Here is an 8,660-nt window from a genome sequence, read left to right as displayed (position 1 = left end):
TTGAGACTTTCACTAAATTGTTTAAAATTGTTGTCTTGTTCTTTCTTCGACTGTTTGGAATTTTCACTCTGTTGTAGCAATACTGCCATAATTTGATCCAAGCCAATATTACCTACTCTATTCTCTGTGCTGTTTGATGGCATACCCGAAATTGTCACGTTTTCTGTAACCATTTGGTCATTCTGTGATTCTTGAAAATGTTTCCCAATCGGATGTGCACTGTTAGTCACTACCTCGGAATCAAATAAATCTGCCGTACTTTGAGTACACTGTTCATTTTCGTTAGAAAAATTTATCTGTTCACAATTTAAATTTTGCAAACCGGGTGTGTCGAACTGGGCAGCGTTCATTGTAATGGAACGTGCCGTGTCATCAATTGTCGTTAAATTGACAGAGGACACAATTGAATTTGTTTGTTCATCACTAGGATCAAAATCAATATTAGTGGTCGGTACGCACTGATTGTCTGTAAATGGAGGGTTGTCATCATTACACTGAGTTTCGCAAATATTATCGGTCAAATTATTCGAGTCGGCTATTTCACTCATTGCACATCGCGATGTACTGTTAACAGTTTTTCGCGGCATTTTTCACAAATCAAAATTAAGCACAAATGAAACAAGGACAAAGCAAAATGCAACAAACACAATTACAACAAAGAGCAACAAATTGCCGATGATCTGTGAAAGAAAGAGTGACAAATTAGTAAATGCGTTGCCCCAGATGCAAACTACATTTAAGTAAATAAGAGCAGATATGTGACTACTTGTCAGAAGATTCACAAAGAAATACGATCCGGGTCAGATGTCGCCAAGTGTAACCTCCCCACAAAAATATTTTTAAAAATAAGAATGAACCAGATGTAACCTCCCCTCGGAAATAAGAATTAAATGAATTTTAAATATTGTAACCTCTGAACAAAATTGGCTTCCATTTATAACCTCTGTGCAGAAATGCATTCACATTTGATGTACTCACAAAATTCAATTCCTAAACCCAGAAATAATAAAAAAAATTCAGTAACCTGGTAAATTTTATGACGACAGCAGCGCTGCACCACGGCCCTGTACTCTGAATAAAAAAAGCAAAAATTCTTACCTCAATAAAAAACTGCGAATATATCTGCTCTTACCTAAAAATTTTTTCGGCACAGCTTCGTGCAATGCTGGCCTATGCTTTGTGATTCGTGAAAGGAATAATTATCCATTGGATAAAATCTTTAAATTGAAACGAATGCTTTTTTTTAATTACTTTATATTATAAAAATTATTATTGGGGCATATTTTAAAAGAAATTGATGACAGTTAACATACATTACTAGATATGCGCAAGGCTGCTTTTTTACCTTCCACAATAATATTCATCCTCCAGAGTCCAGACCAGAGCAGACCGCCGACACGCGCAGACACGCGCCGACTACCGCCGACTCACGCAGACTACTGAAGACTACTGCACACTACTGCCGACTCACGCAGACACGTGCAGACTACTGCCGACTAGCGACAAGCAACAACTAACTACATACTGCCCTCTGGTCAGAGACTCTCCTAAGTCTTGCCTGTTGCAGGCAGCGCATACATCGCATACCTCTTACAGTGTGTACCGAAGGTCTTACAGTACGAGCACCACACACTGTCTTCCAAGAAAAAATTCATCGTTTTTTTTTTTTTTTCGGGAAAGATTGTAACAGAAATCACAGACGTGGATATGTTGGAGATCTGTCCTTTTCCGTAAATACAAGACACACCGATAATATCAGTTTTCGACATAACAGTGCAACACTGCAATGTCAACTGCAGGTAAGAGCAATTGTTAGCAACGAGCTGCCTTACCGATAGATTAGCAAGGAAGGCCTGTACACCATAGGCATGTAAAGTCAGCTGATCTCACGGTATGCGATATTTTTTGGGTGTTAAAAAAGACTCCGTCTATGTGCCTCCCCTTCTAGCAACTTTGGGTGAATTGCGACTTCGCGCAGCAAAAGCAATCAATTCTGTAACGCCACAAACACTCGAAAAAGTACGGTACAAGTTTCACCAATGTCTGGATGTTTCTCATGCAACCGGTGAAGGGAACATTATGCAATTGTCAATCATAAATGAAACCTTTGACCCTAAATGTAATTGTAGTAAGTATTCATCGCACAGAAGAATGAAATTAGAATTATGTGTAGAGTTCACAAATGTACACCTATTAGGTATGTCTTTAAGAAGCTGGAAATGTTAACCACAGCATCACAGAAGCTACATTTATTCACTTATGATATTCGTTATCAACAGGCCATCTAAGTTTGAGAGTAGCAGAGATTTTTACAACACTAGAAGCAAAATGATCTTCATTGTCGTTTAACGAATTTAACTTTGTCACAGGAAGGGCTGAAACTTGAATCTACAAAATACTTTTACAATCTATTTACGGCAATAAAATGTATGACAGATAGTAGAAATCATTTCAAATGTAGATTAAAGAGCTTTCTCCTTAACAACTCCTTCTATACCACTGAGTACTTCAGCAGAGGTAACTGCGTATAACAAAAGAACTGTAAATGGCTAACAAGGAGCCATATAAGTGTTATTTTTATATTTCCTTTATGGTAACCCATTTCTAAGCAAAGAATGGAGAGCAGAAAGGTGGAAGGAGTATATAGAGGATCTATACAAGGGCGATGTACTTGAGGACAATATTATGGAAATGGAAGAGGATGTAGATGAAGATGAAATGGGAGATACGATACTGCGTGAAGAGTTTGACAGAGCACTGAAAGACCTGAGTCGAAACAAGGCCCCCGGAGTAGACAACGTTCCATTGAAACTACTGACGGCCTTGGGAGAGCCAGTCCTGACAAAACTCTACCATCTGGTGAGCAAGATGTACGAAACAGGCAAAATACCCTCAGACTTCAAGAAGAATATAATAATTCCAATCCCAAAGAAAGCAGGTGTTGACAGATGTGAAAATTACCGAACAATCAGTTTAATAAGCCACAGCTGCAAAATACTAACACGAATTCTTTACAGACGAATGGAAAAACTAGTAGAAGCCGACCTCGGGGAAGATCAGTTTGGATTTCGTAGATACACTGGAACACGTGAGGCAATACTGACCTTACGACTTATCTTAGAAGAAAGATTAAGGAAAGGCAAACCTACGTTTCTAGCATTTGTAGACTTAGAGAAAGCTTTTGACAATGTTGACTGGAATAATCTCTTTCAAATTCTAAAGGTGGTAGGGGTAAAATACAGGGAGCGAAAGGCTATTTACAATTTGTACAGAAACCAGATAGCAGTTATTAGAGTCGAGGGGCATGAAAGGGAAGCAGCGATTGGGAAGGGAGTGAGACAGGGTTGTAGCCTGTCCCCGATGTTATTCAATCTGTATATTGAGCAAGCAGTAAAGGAAACAAAAGAAAAATTCGGAGTAGGTATTAAAATCCATGGAGAAGAAATAAAAACTTTGAGGTTCGCCGATAACATTGTAATTCTGTCAGAGACAGCAAAGGACTTGGAAGAGCAGTTGAATGGAATGGACAGTGTCTTGAGAGGAGTATATAGGATGAACATCAACAAAAGCAAAACGAGGATAATGGAATGCAGTAGAATTAAGTCGGGTGATGCTGAGGGAATTAGATTAGGAAATGAGACACTTAAAGTAGTAAAGGAGTTTTGCTATTTGGGGAGCAAAATAACTGATAATGAGGATATAAAATGTAGACTGGCAATGGCAAGGAAAGCGTTTCTGAAGAAGAGAAATTTGTTAAGATCGAGTATAGATTTAAGTGTCAGGAAGTCTTTTCTGAAAGTATTTGTATGGAGTGTAGCCATGTATGGAAGTGAAACATGGACGATAAATAGTTTGGACAAGAAGAGAATAGAAGCTTTCGAAATGTGGTGCTACAGAAGAATGCTGAAGATTAGATGAGTAGATCACATAACTAATGAGGAAGTATTGAATAGGATTGGGCAGAAGAGAAGTTTATGGCACAACTTGACTACAAGAAGGGATCGATTGGTAGGACATGTTCTGAGGCATCAAGGGATCACCAATTTAGTATTGGAGGGCAGCGTGGAGGGTAAAAATCGTAGAGGGAGGCCAAGAGATCAATACACTAAGCAGATTCAGAAGGATGTAGGTTGCAGTAGGTACTGGGAGATGAAGAAGCTTGCACAGGATAGAGTAGCATGGAGAGCTGCATCAAACCAGTCTCAGGACTGAAGACCACAACAACAACAACAATAATTTAGTTTTGTGTATTTGTTCTGTTTCTGTCCTGCAAACACGTTCTACATCACAAGGCTTATTGTGAATCCGATCCATGGAACGAGTAATTAACCAGCTTACTCCAAGTCTGTTTGAGAATGTAAAAGATATATCTTTGCAAAATCGAATGTTTATTTTGAACCAAAATCTTTTATATCTAGGCATCAGGTTCAAATTTACTTCATCCCTTACAAGACGAAATCTTGTCAAACGAGTTGAATCGTTTTGAAACACAGATTGAAGTGTAGGTAGCGCCTGTCTCTGTTTTCAAAGATGTTGTTGGTCAGATTCGACAGCTACACCATTCTAAAGCAGACAATAGTCGTGTGCAAATAACCCGTTGGCACGTAGGAGTAGCCATTCGTCGTGACGTAAACTGCAAATGCCACGTAAAAATACCATTAGGAAATTATGATTTAGCATATTGATACTATGCTAACGGCGCTGCCGCAGTGATAACGCCGGTTTCCGTCAGATTACCGAAGTTAAGCGCTTTCGGGCTGGGCTAGCACTTGGATGGGTGACCATCCGGACTGCCGAGCGCTGTTGGCAAGCGGGGTGCGCTCAGCCCTTGTGAGGCAAAATGAGGAGCTACCTGATCGAGAGGTAGCGGCTCTGATCTCGTATATTGACATACGACCGAGAGAGCGGTGTACTGAGCACATGCCCCTCCCTATCCGCATCCAGCCCTGTGGGCTGAAGATGACACGGTGGCCGGTCGGTACCGTTGGGCCATCCAAGGCCTGTTCGGATGGAGAGAGGAGTATTGGTACTACAAACAACTGTCAACAGAGGTTACATACAAATAAATACATACACTGAGCCGCGCGGGATTAGCCGAGCGGTCTCAGGCGCTGCAGTCATGGATTGTGCGGCTGGTCCCGGCGGAGGTTCGAGTCCTCCCTCGGGCATGAGTTGTGTGTTTGTCCTTTTGATAATTTAGGTTAAGTAGTGTGTAAGCTTAGGGACTGATGACCTTGGCAGTTAAGTCCCATAAGATTTCACACACGTATTTCACATTTCACATACATTGAGGTGACAAAAGTCATTGGACAGCATTATGAACATACACAGGTGGCGGTAGCATCGCATACTCAAGGTATAAAACGGCAGTGCATGTCATTTATACTCAGGTCATGCATGTCACAAAGTTTCCGACGTAATTAAGAGGACGGGAAATAACAGCCTTTGAATGAGGAATGGTAGTTGGAGTTAAACGCACGGAGCATTCCAGTTTGGAAATAGAATTCACTATTCCGAGACCAGTAATGTCAAAAGTGTGCCGAGAATACCAAAATTTCATGCATTACCTCTCACCACGCACAACGAAGTGGCCGATGGTCTTCGTCTAGCGACCGAGAGCAGTGGCGTTTGTGTAGAGTTGTCAGTGCTAACGGACAAGCGACAGTGCGTGAAATAGCCACAAGTATCCTTTAGAACAGTGCGGCGAGATCCGGCGTTAATGGGCTATGGCAGCAGACGATCGTTCTCTCCCGGTAGCTGACTGGTGCCGGCACGGTAGCTCAGCGTGTTCGGCCAGAGAGCTGGGTGACCTCTGTAATAAAAAAACTGAGTGAAAGGATCGACGACGAACTTGAATGGATGTCATGCGACATCTGCAACGACCAAACAACGATCAACAACGGACAAAATCCAATAAAACAAAACAAAAAGTGGTTAGCGCGACAGAACGTCAATCCTAAGGCCCCAGGTTCGATTCCTGGCAGGGTCGGAGATTTTCTCCCCTCAGGGACTGGGTGTTGTGTTGTCCTAATCATCATCATTTCATCCTCATCGACGCGCAATTATCCGAAGTGGCGTCAAATCGAAACACTTGCACCAGGCGAACGGTCTACCCGACGGGACGCCCTAGTCGCACGACATTTACATTTAGCAGACACGACATTTACATTTAGCCTGTACTAAGAGCATAATATCGCCTGCAGCGCATCTCCTGGACTCGTGATCATATCGGCTGGACCATAGACGACTAAAAACCGTGTCGTACTCAGACGAGTACCGATTTAAGTTTGTAAGAGATGATGGTAGATTCGAGTGTGTCGCAGACCCCAAGAAGTCATGGGCTCAAGTTGTCAACAAAGTATTGTGCAGGCTGATGTTGTCTCCATAGTGGTGTGGGCTGCGTTTACTTGGAATGGACTGGGTCCTCTGGTACAACTGAACCGATCATCGGCTACGTGGAGACATTTGCAGCCGTTCACAGACATCACGTTCCCAAAGAATGATGGGATACAGTTGTTTGCAATTGGTTTGAAGAACTTTCTGGACAATTCGAGACTGATTTGGCTACCCAGATCAACCAACACGAATCACATCGAATCACATCGAACAGTTAATGGTCAGTTCGTGCTCAAAATCCAACACCGGCAACACTTGTGCAGTTATGGACGGCTATAGAGGCAGTATGGTTCATTATTTCTGCAGGCTACTTCCAGCGACTTGTTGAGCTCATGACACATCGAGTTGCTGCACTATGCCAGGCAAAAGGAGTTCCGACGTGGTATTATCGTACTCCATAGCTTTTGTCAACTGAGTATATGTACATATGAGAAGCAATGAACATGACAAGGCTATGAGTGTTTCATAACTAAATGTCCTGTTCTTCAATCCAATGTACAGCCTTTGGTGTTGCTAGCAGGAAATCTTCTTCACTACCATGTGCAGCTTTTTTGTGTTTAATCTGGTAAACCGAAACTGGACTGGACTGACTGCTACCCTTTATACTCGTCTGTGTCTGTGTTGTATTGTTGAACAATGCAAGTGGTGCAAATTACAGGAAAAAATCTAATAAAATAACGCACCATAATTGAAACAGTATAACTGTATTTAACTAACTGTAAGACGTTGTGGCCTCCTGACCTTCATTGCTTACATATTCCGCCCTCACAATCATATTCCGCACATCAAGACGCTTCATTCGAACCCAAACTCGATAAGATAAAGTCAATGTTGTATGAATTCATGTAAATGATATGCAAATAACTAATAAATCGCAAGTGCGCACTGTGGTTGAAATACTCGAGGCTGGTGTACACACATACATTCCAGACATGACGGTCACAGGAGCTTTTAGTTCGAGAGAAGCAACAGCACGCCAGGAGGCCAGTCCCATTACATCTACGTCGGTCGGTGGCCGCCCGTGGAGCAGACAGCATTCGCCCGAGGGAAAGGAGGAACGACCTCGTGTTCGGCTTAAAAGCAAATTCCCCTACATTGTGTGGGAGCGGCCAGCCTACGCATTCTTTACACAGAGCACGCAGTTTCAGAGATTTTCACTGGGAAACAGATAACGCCAAACGCCGATACTACAGATTTCCGGATTGGTCGCCTTAAACGAAACGTCATTCTCCCGTTTTAGAAGATCAATGCTGATTGGCAGACGATATTTCTGGCGCCTTGAGCTGAAGGAGTAATGGAAGAGACCGAAAGATATACCCCTTCATGTCTGGCGTGGAGAGGCGCCGCTCCATTGTCGCTCTTGGAGCGAGGAACAAGCCTCTCCTCAGTACTTCACTGAGAGAGCACCTCTGTCGAGAGTGAATCCAAGTGCGACTCTATATTGACTCCTTGCGATTAAGCGTTGTTCACTGTGTTGGCCGACACACTTATTGTGCGGTGTGAACGGGCAGAGTTATAGTTAAACGCCTGCGAGCTAATTTTTGAGTGGTATCGCGGTGGACTGGTTATCTGACTGGTGTACCACGCCAATACTTAGACTAGGGGCGAATAGGAATCCTTGACTTCATCAAGGCATAGGGAGAGTTTGATTGGCGAAGGTCAATCCAGATAGAATGATAGTTATCTTATTTGTCAGCAGCGAGCGGCGCAGACAGCAGCCATCGCAGCTTACGGTATTGTGCGCTACAACTATTGCGAACCCCATATATCCTCCACAACAGTACACTTCACTGCATTTCACGCGCGACAGCCTCGACCGTACCTAGCAACATTCTAAAGAATAATTATTCAAGTTGAGTAGGCGCGCCTCTCAGCCATTCTGCCATGTCTAGAACAATCTTAAACTTTGTATAGAAATTTCATTAGTGAATCCTATCCTTAAGAGGTAACTTAACATTCCGAAAAGAACCAGAATATAACTTGTTCAATTCATAACTAAAAGTGCCATTGTGATTCCTCAGAATTTTTGCAAAATAAATAATAATTTTCGTTAGTTTTATGTATTTCTTACGCTAACTAGCACTACTCCAGTACCCAAGTATCCCACTAGTTACGTAAGAAGTTTTGTGAATTTTTGTGTCATTTCCTTACGCGGACGGCTCCATAAGATATTTATTGCTGAAGGTTTTTCAGGTATTTGTCTTTAGAACGTTAGGAGCATCTGTCTGACTTCTGTAGTAGTGTGGGGGGTGGAAATTGCATCT

This window comes from Schistocerca nitens, chromosome 5 (assembly GCF_023898315.1).
Source record: "Schistocerca nitens isolate TAMUIC-IGC-003100 chromosome 5, iqSchNite1.1, whole genome shotgun sequence".
Classification (NCBI taxonomy): Eukaryota; Metazoa; Arthropoda; class Insecta; order Orthoptera; family Acrididae; genus Schistocerca; species Schistocerca nitens.
This window is presented reverse-complemented; position numbering follows the sequence as displayed.